The sequence below is a fragment of the Sminthopsis crassicaudata genome, chromosome 6 (assembly GCF_048593235.1).
Source record: "Sminthopsis crassicaudata isolate SCR6 chromosome 6, ASM4859323v1, whole genome shotgun sequence".
Taxonomy (NCBI): domain Eukaryota; kingdom Metazoa; phylum Chordata; class Mammalia; order Dasyuromorphia; family Dasyuridae; genus Sminthopsis; species Sminthopsis crassicaudata.
The window spans coordinates 69,894,319-69,912,376 of record NC_133622.1 but is presented as its reverse complement, the minus strand read 5'-3'; the positions used below and the strand labels follow the sequence as shown (position 1 = coordinate 69,912,376).

At 35.6% G+C, this 18,058-nt stretch overlaps 1 protein-coding gene and 1 long non-coding RNA gene across 9 annotated transcripts in view; one reads left to right on the top strand and one right to left on the bottom strand.

Annotated features, from left to right (window-relative positions):
- The window catches only part of LOC141547812 (uncharacterized), a 29,317-nt gene extending 20,268 nt beyond the window's left edge, over positions 1-9,049 (top strand). For both annotated transcript variants that reach the window (XR_012483631.1, XR_012483633.1), the window contains exon 5: positions 7,467-9,049. This is a non-coding gene — a long non-coding RNA (uncharacterized LOC141547812). The remainder of the gene's footprint in view (positions 1-7,466) is intronic.
- IL15 (interleukin 15) overlaps positions 1-18,058 on the bottom strand; it is a 157,904-nt gene that overhangs the window by 31,082 nt on the left and 108,764 nt on the right. The window lies entirely within an intron of this gene.

Genomic DNA, 18,058 nt, shown 5'->3' with positions numbered 1-18,058 from the left:
GTTTTTGCTGCTTCTACTTTCACTTTGCATTCATTTACACAAATCTTTTCACATTACTGTGAATTCCTCATATTTCTCATTTCTATCTTTCATTAAACTATTCTATTACCCTCACATGCCAAGTTTTGTCAGCCATTTTCCATCCAGTGGGCACCTACTTTGTTTCTATTTCTTTTCTACCACGATCAGGACTGCTTTGAATATCTAGATATATAAATATATGGATATATGCAAGTGTTTTATATGCATGCATGCACATGTAAATATATTTTATTTTCATATATTACAATGTACATGATATGTAATTAATATATAATTAATATTATACATACTTATTTTGCATATTTTATATTATAAATGTCTTATATATTGCATATATGTGTGTGGTTGTGGTGTTATTCAGTCGTGTCCAACTCTTTTTGACCCAATGGGCTATAGCAAGTTAATAATGTCCATGGGGTGTTCTCAGTGAAGATACTGGAGATTTTTCCCATTTCCTTCTCCAGTAGATTAAGGCTAGCTACAGTTAAGTGACTTGCCTAATGTTCCTGATTCCAGTGCTCTAACCACTGAAAAATCTAATTCCCTTATTGTATGTGTACACATACACACACAGACACACACACATATGTATATTTATGTACAATATATATAAAAACACACTTTTTTCTGTCCCTCCCTTCTTTGAGAAATATTTCCTAGTAAATGAATTGCTAAGTCAAAGAGAAGGGAAAGTTTAGTCACATTCAATGTCGAACTGTGATTTTTCTGCTTCCATCTATGACAGACTTAGTAAAGTGGTTTCAGGATAAGTGACAGATGTCAGCTCCTTGATATGAAAGCAGCCCCTGGGAATATGTTCCTACTCTGTTTTCCCCTCTTCGATTTAGCACTGTGGATTTCACTTCTGTAAAATAGCAAAGATTGGGGTAAAAGGATCAAAAAGATTTCTGAATTACAGTATCTTGGACTGTGTCTTGGGAGGAATTGAGAACAATCCCCCATTTGACAGATGAAAAAATTGAGTCCCAGAAAAATGAAGTGGCTTAATAAAGGTCACAAAAGTGACAACCAGGATTCAACTTCAGTGCTTTTTCCACTATCTCATTTTCAGAGTGAAAGAGATTGAATTAACTGTGTGTGTCAATGTGGATGAATGGCATAGATTGAATTGGACGGTCCATCTAATTAAAGCAAATTATTCCTGGATCTAGTTGTAAATATTTGAACATCTGAAAGGAATTAGAAGTAAAGACATAAAGAGATTAAAATTATACACATACTCACATTATGTATTTGTGGTCAAGAAGAGCTGGGCCCAAATTCCAGCAAGAGATCAAACTGGAAAGATAGCTTAGAAGAAAGGGAAACTTGTGCTCTGCAATCTGACAGTTTCACATTTGATGACTCAGTGGGGGAAAATGTAGAAATTTTTAAAAACTCTGCAACATGCATAAGTCAACTTTCCTCTCTCTTCCTTTCATTCTCAGAGACCTCTTCAGTTCAGATGGATCTAATTAACATATTTATGCAGATGATATAGCTCCCCAGTATCTCCCTTAAGCTTTAGTCCCTCATTGCAAATTGCCCACTGAACATTTCAAACTGATTGTCTTGGAAATGCCTCAAATTCAACATTTCTAAAATATATTATCTTTCCCCTGAGCCCTCTCACTCCCCAATCTTCATTTGGTTGAAGTTACAACCATTCTTTTAGTCTCCCAGGTTTATAATCATGGTGTTCTCAACTATTCTCTCTCCACTCTCTGATAATCCAATTAGCTGCCAAATCATATTCTTCCTACCCCCATACCATGTCTCACATATGAACCCTTCTCTATCTACTCACAGAGCTACCATCTTAGTTGAAGACCTCTTTACCTAAGATTAGGACAATGGCCTTCTCATTGTCCTGGAAACCTGGAAGTCTCTCTCTCTTCCAGTTCAAATGTTAAACTATTACCACAATGATTTCTCCAACTCTAAACAGATCACGTTATTTTTTGCTCAAAAACCTTAAATTTCTCTCCTCTGCTTTGATTTTAAAGCCCTTTACAATCTCAACGTCAATTTGTCTTTCCAGGTTCATTGGACCTTGTTCCCTCTTCCCACACTCTGTGATCTAGTCAAAGGGAACATCTCTCTTAAGAGGCCTAGAAATAGAAATTTACTTGTCAAATGTTATAACCATAGTAGTAACTGGAAGATTTGGTACTTGAAATCAGGACCTTTGATTTCATAATCAATGCTCTTCCACCACAAATAAAAGAATTATTGATCTATTACAGAAAGAAATGAATATTCTTATGTGGGAGGGATAAAGAAACAGGAAAATGAAAGCTAAGTTTTAGCAACCCTGAATTAATTAGAATTAGAAATTCCAGATTCTACAATTAGGAATGATTCCATTCAATTTGGGGGCAAAAAAATTTAATCAATCAATCAATTAGCATATTAAATGTAAATAAATATATACAGATACTGTATAAGAACTAAAGATTCAAAGAAAAATATTCAGATTGTATGGAAGCTTGCATTCTAATAAAGACCACGTACATGTAGAATAACCTAACAGAAAATGGCACTGGCAGCTGGAAGAAATAGGAAAGACCTCCTGGAGAGAGTAGTGTACAAGAAAACTTTTCAGAAGTCGGGAATTCTAAAATTTAGAGGTTGGAAAAGAAAGCATTCCTAATATGATGGAAAAATTGTGTAGGAGCAAGGATTTAAAAGATAAGATCAACATGTGAGGAACAAAACATAAGCCAATATGAGGAATGTGCAGTGGTACAGAATCAAAGAAGCATAGAAAGGTAATAATAATAATGAGGTAAGAAAAAGGTAAGTATAATAAGAATAAAAATAATAAGAGTCAAAAAACAGACTCTAATATTTGACCCTGGAAGTAACAAGAAGCTCCTACAGTTGAAGGTGGGGAAAAAGGAAGTGTTACCATGTATTTCAGCAATATGAAAACCATCTACAGAATCTATTACCAGCTATCTCCTGAACAGGCCAAAATAACCAGTATTCAGATGGGAATCTTGAATACTAGATTGTCCAGCTATGGCAGATTTTTCCCCATTCTATCAGGAATCAGCTAGGGATATGCTGGGAGCCAACTTCTATAAGGATTTAGACTTCAGAAACACTGCCAATTAGGACTTTATTGATTGTATAGACTTAAAAAATTGGAGAAAATATTAATAGTGTAGATTAAATTTAAAACAGTGTCATATTTATAAGTTTTATTGCTTCATCAGGAGATCTGGTTGTTAACCATTTACTAGAACACCTGTAAGTGAGCCTGACTCAAATTACTTGGGATAGCAACTGCTGGCATTCAATGGTGGAAGAGCACAGCTTCAACACATGAGTAGTAGAAGCTCAATGAATAGAGTATCCTTGGACTGAAAGTATTCTATATTGAAATACAATACTAAATCCAAATACTGGGTAACATTACTTTGGATGAGAACTAATTTTTAATTTTTTTATTAATTATAGTTTTTATTTACCAGATATATGCATGGGTAATTTTACAGAATTGACAATTGCCAAACCTTTTGTTCCAATTTTTCCCCTCCTTCCCCCTCCCCCAGATGGCAGGTTGACCAATACATGTTAAATATGTTAAAGTATAAATTAAATACAATATATATATATATATATATATATATATATATATATATATATATATATATATATATATATATATATATATATATATATATATATACATTGGATGAGAACTATTAAATGGATTTTTGAATTACTAAGGGCTGTAGAAGCAATTATATTCTACCTATTCAGTTTGGAATTAATGGATTTATTGACATAAACACTTTCTCTAATATCTTGGATTAGTATAAGGTCCTTAATTTTGCATTGGCTAGCATACATTCTCTATAGGTTATCTCAGTGGCTATTGAAACCCTGTGGGGTAAGGGTTACTATTATTCACATGTTACAGATAAGCAAGTTGAGGCTATTAGAGCTCATATGACTCAAGTAAGATCACGCAACTAGTAAGTATCTGAATTGAGATTCAAACTCAAGTCTTACTGACTCCAACTCCTATCTATCTACTGTGACATTTTTCTTCTTAAAATTTCTTCCTGGGTTCCATCAATATGATTACTAATTTTTCTATGTTCCTTTGATAGTCTGCTACTCACTCTATTATCTGAAAGGATATTTACTGACACTTCACAAACTGGTCCTAGAGGCAGAGTAAGACTACTTCTTACTCTACCCCCCATCACCTTCTGATTTCCTTTTACTTCCATGATTCAGCAAAGTTACCCTTTGAAGCTTACTCAATCAAAATTTTTCACTCAACACAAATTGTGGTGGCTGTAGTATAGCAAACTCCACCTTATTCTCAATTCCCACCTTAAGGAGTTCAGCATCTGACTCGCCATCTTTCTGTCCTTTCCTCTCCAATTCCTGCCCTTATAAGAGAGACAAATATTCACATATTTGCCAACAAACTCCCAAACATTCCAATTCTTCAGCCTTCTTAAATCCCACCTCAGCCACACAGAGGATGGCCGCATGCTATGTCTCACCACTGCTCACAAGAGTTTCATTTCCCTAAGTAGAAATTCTGATATCCCTATCTGACCATCTCCATCTAACGAAAACCTCCCATGAGTCCACCTCTCTCTATTCCCAACCTCTCCTTAAACTACTCTTTAACCCCCAATGAAACCTCAGATCCTTGTAACCTTTGATATTCTCTCAAGTCATTACCCACATGCTACTTCACTTTTTTTCTTTCAAAATCTAAAATCTAAAAATCTAACCTATATGATTAAGAGCCATTAAATGTTAGACAAAAAAATCAAAGAGTATGAACACAATGTTTTTGTTTTTTTTAAAGGGATATAAATTATTAATAGTTCTTTAAAAAATGTTCAAAATCAGTCAATATGAGAGAATTGTACTTCAAAACTCTGAGTAGAAATTCATCCTCATTATGTTGATGACTTTGATTAAAAAAATCTGAAAAATTTGGCACTGGAGAAGTTGTGGTGAAGATAAAAATGATGATTTATTGTGGGTGGAGTAATGAATCACTCTATCCATTCTGAAATACAGTTTAGAATTATATTAAAAAGTCACTACATTTTTAATAATCAGACTCAGTGGTTCCATTACTAAGCAAATTTATACAAGAAGAATGTTCAAGACAGTAAGAAAGGACTCACATTTTTTCCTCATTGCATCATTATGTGTAAGCAAATAGCTGTGCCTAAGCTATTTACTCAATGATTGAAAACAGTTAAAGAAATTATAGCTTAATTGATCCACACTTAACATGGTATATCAAGATAAGGTCAAAATGAGTTCATGATCTAGACATAAAGAATGAGATTATAAATAAATTAGAAGAACATAGGATAGTTTATCTCTCAGACCTGTGGCAGAGGAATGAATTTATGTCCAAAGAAGAACTTGAGATCATTATTGATCACAAAATAGAAAATCAATATCAATTTTAAAAGTTTTTGTACAAGCAAAACTAATTGTGAAGGGATCTAGACATTCTAGAGAACAATTTGGAACTATGCTCAAAAAGTTATCAAACTGTTCATGCCCTTTGATCCAGCAGTGTTTCTACTGGGCTTACATCCCAAAGAGATATTAAAGAAGAAAAAGGGACCCACTTATGCAAAAATGTTTGTGGCAGCCCTTTTTGTAGGAGCTAGAAACTGGAAATTGAATGGATGCCCATCAATTGGAGAATGGTTGAATAAATTGTGGTATATGAATGTTATGGAATATTATTTTTCTGTAAGAAATAACCAGTTGGATGATTTCAGAGAGGCTTGAAGAGACTTGAATTGATGCTAAGTGAAATAAGGAGAACCAGGAGATCATTTTACACAAGATTATATGATGATCAACTCTGATGGATGTAGCTCTCCAATAATGAGATTATTCAAACCAGTTCCAATTGTTCAGTAATGAAAAGAATCAGTTACACCCAGAGAGAGAACTATGGGAAATGAGTGTGGACTACAATTTTTCTTGTATAGCAAGATAACTATATAAATATGTATGTATATTGGATTTAACATATATTTTAACATATTTAATATGTATTGGACTATCTACCCTTTGGGGAAGAGATGAGGGTAGGAGGGGAAAAGTTAGAACAGAAGGTTTTACAAAGGTCATGTTGAAAAATTACCCATGCATCTGTTTTATAAATTAAAAAAACTATAATAATAATAAAAAGAAATTGTACTTTATCTGGATGGAAAATGGCATCCACATGAAGAGAAAGAACAATGGAGATGAATGTGGATTGAAAGACAGTATTTTCACCTTTTTTCCTCCTTTGATTGTTTTCCTCCTTTGATTGTTTTTTTTTTTCTTCTTTATGTTTTTTTTTCTCTTTTGGTCTAATTTTTCTTATGCAAATATAAAATATGTTTTTTTTAAAAAATTGCATGCATTTAATTTATTAAATTGATTGCTTGATGTCTTGTAGAAAGAGGGAGAAAAAGAAAGAGGAATAAAAATCTGAAACCCAATCTTACAAATATGAATGTTAAAAACTATCTTTACATGTATTTAGACAATGAAATACTATTGAAAAATGAAAAAAAAGAGAAATTGTGGTCAATGAGTATAAAGAAATATCATGCTATAGTAAACAATGAATGTGAAAAATTAAAAAAAATATGTGAAGACTTGTAGAAAGCTATGCATGCAGAATACAGAAGGCAGTCAAAAGAATATTATATACTGTCCAATTACCACAATAAAATAAATGATGGCTGCATTATGAGGCCACAAAAATCAGGTCAATATAATAGATAATGTCCATCCCAGATTATGAAAGTATAATAATTCCCTACACATTGTACTTTAAAATTTCCAAAGCACTTTAAACACATTATCTCCTACATCTTTGCAAATGGTAAAGTACCAAAGTGGAAGATGACATGTACCATCTGTCACAATCATTTCATTAAGTGGTTTTGCATCAGTGTTGAGGGGAATGTTCTCTTCCTGGAGTTGTTTGGGTATTTTCTTGAGCATATCTTCTGTGTCAAAGTAATATGTTTAAAAAAAAAAAAAGGATCAAAGAAAAAGTAACATGCTTAAAGCCACAATGTTAATAAGTATGGAACTGGATCCATTTTTCAGATTCCAAACCAGAACACTTTCTACTTCAATAAATATTTCTAGATTGTTCCCTTCCAGAGGATATAAAAATCATCTAATTTTTGAGCTTGAAGTAATTTGGAGATTATTTAATCCTTTTTTCAAGATGAAAAAACTAAGAACATGAATTTAACTGCTGCCCAGCTAATTAACTGGGGTCTCACACCTAATAATAATAACTGACATTTACACAGCTCTTTAAGATATGCAAGCATTTTGCAAACATTCATTCATGAGAAATCTCTAAGGCCAGTGCTTTTGTAATTATTATCTCCATCTGACAGATGAAGAAGATGAGGCTGCATAAAGGACCATAAAGACAGGAATTTTAAAATACCTGGAAGGATCAAACTGAATCAATTGATGCAGTATAATATTTTCATCATCTTAGAGACAATAGGATCAAAATATTTCTTAATAAAATAAAAAAGTTTACATCAATTTTCATTCAGTTGTCAAAGCTTGGGTGGGATTTAAACCCAAGTATTGCTCCCTAGGGATTTAGCACCACCTCCATTATTGGCATTTCACTGTTTCTTGAACAGCAAAGTATTGGAGCTAGAACCCAGGTGTCCCAGTTCCCAACCTCACTGTTCTTTTTGGAAATATAAACGCTCTCTAAAAAACACAAAAGCATAGGGTAGCCTAAAAATCATAGTACAGTTTTAAACTTTAATTGATTAAATTCATTTCATTTAAGCTATTTAAGTTTAAAACCACTTTGGGGATATTTTTATAAGGGTAGCTATCATTTAATTAATGCTTAATAAGCACCATTCAATTAATATTTGAAGATTGATAGGTTTTGTGCTTTAAGGCTTTTTAAGCCTGAGACCAATGAAAAGAATGCTCTAATTGATGTGTATTGGGAAATAATAGCAAGTCATATAAATGCAGATCAATCTATCAATAAGTTTGCCTTCTGTGTGCCAAACACTAGAGACAGGTTGAGCCAAGGGCCTGGATAACCAGCAGAAGAAATTGGATATATTCTATACCTTAGATTATAGAAATCAAGGCAGACTTTGAGAAAGTAAATGACATGGGGGCAGCTAGGTGGCGAAGTGGATAGAGCACCAGCCTTGAATTCAGGAGGAGCTGAGTTCAAATTTGGTCTCACACACTTAACACTTCCTAGCTGTGTGACCCTGGGCAAGTCACTTAACCCCAGCCTCAGGGGAAAAAATAAGAAAAAAAGAAAGTAAATGACATAACAATTGTAGTGATTACTCAAGATTTCTCAAAAAGTAATTTAAGTATCATACATATTTAAGAAAGCGAAGCCTTGAGCCAGAGATCAACTAAATGATAGCACTTATTTACACATTTACATGGCTGGAAGTAAACCTTGGAGCAGCTGTTTCATCTATTTGTTTATCTATTAAATGCTGAGAGGCAATTTCCTTTATTTGACAAATGTTTTATGTGTTCATAGAACCACAGGATGTCAGAGTTGAAGAGATCTTTGGGAGCCATATAATCCAACCCATATCTTTTCAAAAGGTTACCCTGTTACCAGGCCATGCTTAAATACCTCCAGTGCTGATCTACATATTTGATGGCTCCAAATAGGGAGAAGGCCAGGGAGGCAAAGGGGGAAGTACACAGACCTCTCTCACTTCAATCCAATTCACTTACATGTCATGGCAAATCCTCCCTGAAGTCATGGTCCTTTTTGAGAATAAAGGACAAACCAGCAATCTTTGTCAATAAGAGTAGCTGCTGCCCCACTAGGGACCCGATTGGAACTGGTCAGTTAGGAAACATGGTTCTTTTCTTTGTTTTCCTTCCCTTTGTCCACGTGAGGTATCATACCCTTACCTACAGGTACTTTACCCAAAAGAATGTAATTTTTTGATTCTTCAAACCTCCCAAGATGTCTCTGGGGTTTATAGTTTAGATTTCATTCTTAAAGACCATGCCTCCAACCCTTTCATTGATTGGTCAACAACAGGTCGCAGGCCCAGCCCTGCTGGATAATTGTTTAGTCCATTATAGACTCAGAGTAAATGTAAAAAGCAATTGTTTCTCTTTTTGCCAGAAACCCTGAGAGTCTTGTACATAGGTATATAAATAGGTAGATCTTTGACTAGGTAAAGAAAGCCATTTGCTGACTCATTTCTTGCCTAGCCTTAACCACTGTATCCAGTGCCATTTCTGGTCATCCTGATCTATGTCTTCACCTAGATGGCTCTATAGGGAAAAGTGAGGCTCATGACCTTGCACAACCTCCCTCCTTTAAATCCAATCCACTTACATATTATGTATGGCATCCCCTCCCTGATGTCATGGTCATCTGTGAGGATGAAGGACAAACAATAACAATAAATACCTCTAATGAATGAGAAGTCATTTAGGCTTATTAAGTAATTCCCTATCTCTAGGAAGTCTGGCTATCATTAAGGCCTGATGATGGACATCAAAGAGTCCTTAGCCAGAATATGAATTATGATGGCTTGGGTCTAACTTAGTTAATTCAATCATTCTATAATGATGATCTAAAGGACAATAGAATTGACTCACTTCCTTCTGTACCTTCCTGTCAGGGAAAAGAAGTAACATTAGAACTTTTTGTTAGAAGAGGCTCATGGTAGAGTTGAGTCCATTGAGAGACTGTTACTGAAGAGAGATTAATACTAATTTGTGGTATATTTTGAGAGTGATGAAAAAATTGGGGTGCCATATCCTTCAATATACAAAAAATAATTTACAATCTGCTCTACCCCTGATACCTTGATCAGCTTTTTAAGATGCAAAATTAATCAAAGGTATAAACATGTCCATTGAGTGACTCCACAACATTCTTAGAGTTGAAGGGAAATCACTCATGACCTCATGACAGCTACCATGTCTAGCAAATAGAAAATGCTTAAATAAATGCTTGTTGATTGATAACTGACTGGGAGATGGGGGTGAGGGGTATATGAGGGAATATTAACAACTGAGGTTATTGATGAAATTTCACTTATAGAAGCTAGCAAGTGAGCTAAATTGGGGAGGGAGCTAAGGTTTTAACCTCTTTCTAATTTTAAAAAGTCAAAAGGACTTAATGGAAGATAAAATTGAATCTGCACACTAAAATCAATTATTTGTATTATCTATGAATTTCAGTTACACATTATTTCCCTAGCCATACTGTCATATAAAATGAAAAACTATTTATATATGTCTGAATGCTATATTTTCCTATGGCCCATTTTTTCTTTGAAATATTTTTTGGGGGTGAGGGATTTGGAGCATCTCTATGAAGAGAGATGTGTTAAGACAAAAGTGAGATATTAATCATGAGCATGAGGTCTCATTGCATTTTGTTGCATGTTTAATCTTGTGTTACTATGACAACTGGGATGGGAGGGAATATATGAAAAGGCAGAGAAACATCACATAGAATAAGATCAGATAAAAAAAATTTGTCTCCTTGGTCAGTGGAAGAAACACCTATATTGAAGGAATAATATTTCTTTCAAAAGTATTAAGAGTTTAAAAATAAGTTACATGTAATTAGAAAAAAATACTATTTTTCACTTCAAAATATCTTGAAGAAATTAAGAGTTAATTCTTCTTCAAGAATTCCAAACAAATCCACACAAGTAGAAAAAATTCTACTTTTGCCCAGGAGAATAACCAAACAATTCTATGTTAGAGGGCCCCACATTAATGAGTTTTGACTTGGTGCACAATAAAATTTCATTTAGAAGAACCTCATTCCACACAAGCTCCATGAAACAAGCCCAGTGATTAGTGAATTAAATTGCAGAGCTTAGTCTAGCTGCTTATTCTATAGAGTACCCCTGAGGAAACAGTTATGGCTCAGTGACTCAAGATTAATCAAAATCAAAGGAAAGGAGAAAATTTCTTCCTAACAACTACTCACCAATGAACCTACTGCATACCTCAAAAGAAATGGTTGGGTTACTAGGTGAAGAAAAAGAAAAGATCTGCAAAAAGGAAAACAGTCTATGAAGAACCACTTATTGGAAAATCTTGCAAAAAACAATCCCATGTAAAATTAGCTGAAAAGGGGAAAAATGATATCAACCTACTTAGTTCATTTGTACCTTCTTAAGCACTCATTAATAAATAAGAATGGAGTATGTTCAAGTAAACAATATAATTAATTAGAAAAACCATTGAAATTTTCTCATTTATAATATTCCAATATCTGAACTTCCTTCAGTCTTTAAAGATAATAAATGAAACTAATAGAATTTGGACAATTCAAAACATCACTGTACTGTTTTTTACTATGGGGAAGCTCAATCCTCTTTAAACATGATTGACTAAGCTTCTGGGTTTCTTTTTTTATTCCCAATCTTTTGTTTTGTGTGTATGTTTGTGTATATGTGTGTGTGTTAGGATTACTAGGTGAGAACTGAGGTTGTCTGGATGGTGACAAGGTGAGAATTCAGGTTTTCTGGACAATTACAAGGTGAGAACTCAGGTTGACTTGATAGAGGGGGCAAGCTCATTGGCTGGGGTGGTTCTTCCCAGAAGCCCTTGCATTATCCCACGCCCATTCTCTGGGAGGATAAAAAGAGACAGCACTGGGCGCAGAGAGCAGATCGGCCTGGAGAAGGATAAGAGCTGGAGGAGATTCAGAGCCAGGATTCAAGAAGAAAGACTCTGAATTGCATCAGGCTTGACGGGGCTCTCTGCAGGAAGGGAAGTCACTTCTTTGGACAAGAGTTAACAGCAACTGCCTGGAGACAACGGTTCGTTACAGGAAGAAGAATCTGTCGGAAAGATTTGAGTAGACACAGCAGATCTCTTCCCAGAGAGCGATCCGGCAGCTTCTGGAGACGATACCTCGCTACATTTGGCGCCCAACGTGGGGCAAGGACTTTTGCTTATCCTGACAAGAGGAGCTAGACCAGACCTTCGCAATTTGGCGCCCGAACAGGAACTTAACTTGTTAAGGGCTAAACCAGGAATCTCTTATAGCTGAAATGGGGCAGATGTTAGCTATATTCAATCCCTGGACCTCAGCCGACTCATCCCCAGCCCCAGAAGCAACCTCAGCCCCACCCCCATTCAGGAGTGGTACTATAGAGAGTATAATCAACATAATTGAGGAGCAGAGTTTACTTGTAACCTGGGTACAGATTGCTAAACTCTTGGCTGCATTAAGACGCACATTCCCTTGGTTCTTAGAGGAAGAAAAGATAGATGTAGATAAATGGAAGCTAGTGGGATATGAAATGAAAAAATTTCAAGCAAAAAATGGGCCTCGTTCAATTTCTGCAGAAGTATTTTATATCTACAACATAGTTCAATTAGCCTTAAACTATCAAGCAAGTTGTAGGAGAAGGAAAAGTTTTAAAAATGAACAGAGGAGGAAGTGTGAGGAAAAAAGGAAAGATCAAGATCTTTCCCTAGAGCAAGAGGATTTAAATGAGGAATTATGGTATGATTCTCTTGAAGAAGCTTCAACCCTGCCTAGAGAACAGATTATTGACAGGCCCACATCAACCCCACCTTCAGAGATGGAGGAATAAAGAGGGGAAGAGGCAGAAACACAAACAGAATTGCCTGTGAAGCAGCCTAAGCCTATGACAAGATTAGAAAAAGCATTGGTTAAAGCTAAGAGAGAAGGACAGGATATAAGTGATTTTATACATGCATATCCTGTGATTGAAAATACTGACTCTGTAGGTAAAAAAAGGAGAAGATATGCACCTTTAGATTTGAATAAAATTAAGGATTTGAAAAAAGGTTGTACCCTTTATGGGGCTACATCAGCTTATGTCAAAATGTTACTAGATGGTTTGTCTTATGAAGTCCTAACCCCGAATGATTGGAAATCCATAGCAAGGACATGTCTGGAACCTGGAGAAAATTTATTATGGCTTGCGGAATTTCATGAATTATGTAAAATTCAAGTCAGATGCAATTTGGAAATAGGAGTTAACACACAATTCACTTTTGAGCACTTAGCTGGTGAAGGTCAGTATGGAGAGAATTCGGAACAGATTAATTATACCATGACAATATATGAACAAATTGCTAAGGCTGCAATAAAAGCTTGGGGTGTCCTTCCTGGACAGAAAGATCGTGGAGAGGCTTTCACTAAAATACAGCAAGGTCCCAATGAACCTTTTGCAGATTTTGTGGGACGTTTTCAAACTGCTGTCAAAAGAACTATTGGAGAAAATTCAGCTACAGAAATAATGACCAGACATCTGGCTAAGGAAAATGCCAATGAGATTTGCAAAAGAATTATATGGGGATTAGACAAAAATGCTCCTTTAGAGGAGATCATAAGACGCTGTGCTACAGTGGGAACAAATGCTTTTTACACCCAGACGATGATGAATGTGGAAAGACAGGGTCCCTCCTGGCAAGGGCCTTCTAGAGAAACTCGGCGATGTTTTCAATGTGGAAAAATTGGACATCTAAGAGCTCAGTGTAGATATGGAGATACAGTGAGAAGACAGGGTGAAAGAAGACCTAAAACCCTATGTCCAAAATGCAACAGAGGACTCCATTGGGCATCAGAGTGTAGAGTAATTCAGGGAAATAGGATGAGGGGCCCAGGTCCAGGGCCCCAGGCAAAAAAGACTTGGGGCATGATGGCAGCTGATGTTACACCCAAAGAACCTTTAGAAGGCCAGGACTCTGATTTAATCAATCAGCAGAGAAGCAATCACATGGCAGAAAGTGATTACCTGATAAGTCAGTCAAAAGGCAATCAGATTGCAAAAATGGATTACACTTGGGGAGAATACAGGCCTTTTAAACCAACAGGGCTGTGTCCAGTGCAAACAATTCCAATGTAATTGCCAGATGATGAGAAGAGATTTAGAAAGTGGTAAATAGAAGGTAATTAGATAGGTTAACTGCCTGGGAGAGAGGGTTTGCTTGTATTTCTTCAGCAGGAAAAGGAATCAGATGGGTGCCAACGAGTCATATTCGCCTTGTCCATCAGAGAGAGACAGAAAAAGAGAAAGACCTCAAAATAAAGGAGAAGATCTAAGAAACATTTGACACTGAAAGAGCATGGCTAATAAGAAGACTGTTAAAGAACTTTAAAAACCAGCAGGAATCATTGGACTTCCTCACACAAGATGAGACTAATGGACAATGGACTTATGGACATTTAAAAATTTTCAATTTATGATTATTTGATTATGTTATTTGTCATATACTTCTAGCATGTATTATGCTACTATGTTACTATGTGCTTATGTAATTTATGTAATTATGTGTAATACTTCCCATATTGATGGATTTATGTTTCAAGATCATGACTGTCCTATGTTTTAAATCAAAAGAAAGGGGGAGATGTTAGGATTACTAGGTGAGAACTGAGGTTGTCTGGATGGTGACAAGGTGAGAATTCAGGTTTTCTGGACAATTACAAGGTGAGAACTCAGGTTGACTTGATAGAGGGGGCAAGCTCATTGGCTGAAGTGGTTCTTCCCAGAAGCCCTTGCATTATCCCACGCCCATTCTCTGGGAGGATAAAAAGAGACAGCACTGGGCGCAGAGAGCAGATCGGCCTGGAGAAGGATAAGAGCTGGAGGAGATTCAGAGCCAGGATTCAAGAAGAAAGACTCTGAATTGCATCAGGCTTGACGGGGCTCTCTGCAGGAAGGGAAGTCACTTCTTTGGACAAGAGTTAACAGCAACTGCCTGGAGACAACGGTTCGTTACAGGAAGAAGAATCTGTCGGAAAGATTTGAGTAGACACAGCAGATCTCTTCCCAGAGAGCGATCCGGCAGCTTCTGGAGACGATAGCTCGCTACATGTGTGTATGTATGTGTGTGCACACATATAAAATATTTTATATTGTGTATTTTATATATATATATATATAGTTAAAAGTTATTATGTAAAAAGTTACACAACTTCATATTATGTTAATATGATAAAATACATTAAATACTATAGTATATTATATATCACATATATTTTTTCATATCATATCACTAGAACACTGAAAATGTTTATATCTCAACAGAACAGGGAACAAAATATTTTTAGGGAAAGAGTTCAATTAAATCCAACTTAAATATCTATTATGGGCTAGGCTTTGGATTAATATTTGGGGATATAAAGACAAAAAAAAGGAAACAATCCATAGCTTTAAGGAGCTTATATTCTGGAGATACAATATGTAAACATGTAACTGTGTCTAACCTGAAATAAAATAAAGTAATTTTGGAGGGAAGCATCATTTGGTTGTGTTCAATTCTTTGTGACCCTGGATGAAGTCTTCTTGGCAGATATACTGGAGTGGTTTGCCATTTTCTTCTCTAGTGAATTAAGAGATTAAGTGAGTTGCCAGTGCATTGAGAAATTAAATGATTTGCTCAGGATCACACAGCCAGTGAGCCTCTGAAGTGAGATTTGAACTTGGGGCTTCCTGACTTCAGGTCTCCTTCTCTGTGGACTAAGTCACCAAGCTGCTACAATTTTGGAGAGATATATGGCTGTCTGAGGATTTTAATAGTCAAAGGTAAAGAGAGAAAGAGAGAGAGAGAATGTTGCCTACCTAGGAGACAACCAGTACAAATGTACCATGACAGGACTGTCCAGGAGTCATGTCCAGGAATACTGACAGGACTACAGAACCAATAACAGTGAAATATGGAAGAGCTTGAGGATTATTGATTAAGTATCTACTATGGGTCACACCATGGGGCTAGAAACTGGGGGACATGAACACCAAAGAATCAGAAAGGTTTCATCCAATACTTGGCAATTACATGCAGAAATAGGGTCTCTACAGGACTGTGATGATGTACAGAATTACATGGCAGTGATGGAGAGGATGATGACAGGTCAGTTTTTTGTGGAACTTTGTCATTTCCTTATATCAGTACTACAAGGCAGGTAGTCATGAAGAGATTGGTCCAGTTGGGTACAGACCATTACGGACAAACCAATCAGCAATGTGGGGGGAAAAAATTCACTGAAGGAGGATGGAGGAGGGGAAACTACTAAGCCTAAGGTTTGTATCTTTGGACAAGGAAAAATAGAAAAGTCTGCACCAGATCATGAAAATAAAAAGTCAATGAAAATCAATTCACTTATTTAAAATAAATTCAATCCAAATTTTAAAATTAAGTAAGTTTACCTTTAAAATACACACAGAGTATGAGATAATTTATATGGTACAATACAACTTGTGAAAAGAGATAAGAGAAGGAATCATAGAATAGGGATAACATCTGGTACCCTGAATTATTCTATACCTGACACAAAGAAAGGTCTTAATAAATGCTTTATCTATCTATCTAACCAAAGCCAAAGGAAAAACAAAAGTGTAAACATGAAACCAAAAGGCAAATACAGACTTGGATGATTTCACTTTCTTTCTAAGTTGAAATAGGACCAGGAAAGTCTGTCTGATTCAAGGAATCCTTGGGAATACAAATGGAAAAAAATGATCTATAGGAAAGATAATGTGTTCAAAGAGTTTTGAGCTGAAAAGTTGCTTCAAGATCATCAGCCCTAAATCATTTCTTTTTTTTTTTTTTTTAAATTTAAGAATGAAACAAGCATGTCCATAAAATAGTATATTAAAAAAAAATTTGATTGCACATGAAACTTACATCTACTATATATATAACTTGCTACTACTTTTAAATACACATCTATCATGTATATCATATAAATTTCCTTTTTTTCCCCTTCCCTCTGTCTCTCCTTATTTTTCCCTTCCCCACTACTGAAAGGCCACAAGATTGGTTGAAAGTCATGTTTGGTGGTAAAGAGCACTTTGGGGTCACACCCACTTTCTTTGATTTTAAATTCAGCATTCTTTCCACTGCCTCTGGCTGCTACATAAGATGTCCTTGGTGAGTATTTCTAAAGACATGAAGGGCCAAACAGTAAGATTTGACAAAGGGAAAGGAATGCTCTGAAGAAAAAATATTATGAAGTTTCAGAATTGCTATTTTGTTATGAGAGTATGGGTGGTATCCCGTAAAGATAATATCCAATCAGATTTTATGAGTTTTTTGGTTTATAGCCAGGACATTAAGGAATCTCAATGGAGGTATTCTTACAATAAGCCTTTACATCAAGTGTTCAACAGAAGTAAAGCCATCTGATATGTATCTCCTGTTCAAACAAAAAATAAAAATAAAAACAATAATATGGTATTCATTCAAGAGTTGAGAAACATAAAACACAGCCAATGGCAGGCATCTGGACAAAGTGTTGGAGACATTAGCCCCTTTGCCTCCAATACTCCGATTCATGTTCTCCCTCTAGCTATCATAAAATAGTGTTATTGAGCTCAGAAATCATTGGCTTGGGTTCCAAAGCACATGGACTCGGTAGTTCCCTATCAATATCCTACAGCTTTATGAAGCCCCATACTGACAGAATGGCCATGTAAAAAGAAAATAAAACTCAAAGAAAACAGATAAACAGCTGTTTCCCTTTGCACTGACTGAAGCATCCTTGCTTTTATGTAGAGATGCATACATGGGTTTAAGTTCATACACTGCAAAAGCTCCCTTTGTTCCTCAAATCCCAAATGAAAATGGGCTGACTTCAGGCTTTATTAATAAGCAGTTCCTATACCTATGTTGTATAGAATATTAGTCTCCCTTCAAAAAAAGAACTGGAGCATACCACTGAATTCTAATGCAGTGGCATACATATGTATGTAACAAATGTATGTTTATTTTAGGGAATGCAATAGGGACCTAATCAATGTTTTTACTGATATAAGGAACTCCCAAGTGAAGGAAACTCCCTCTATGGCATCTCCTCTGCAAATTATAATCTCACAAAATTGCCTAATTATATGGAAGGCCTAAGAAGCTTTGGAATTTATTGACAACAGATCTGATGGATTGAATAATCACTTTGGATGAATTCTACATTAAACAATGCCATGAATATCAAAGACACTTAAAT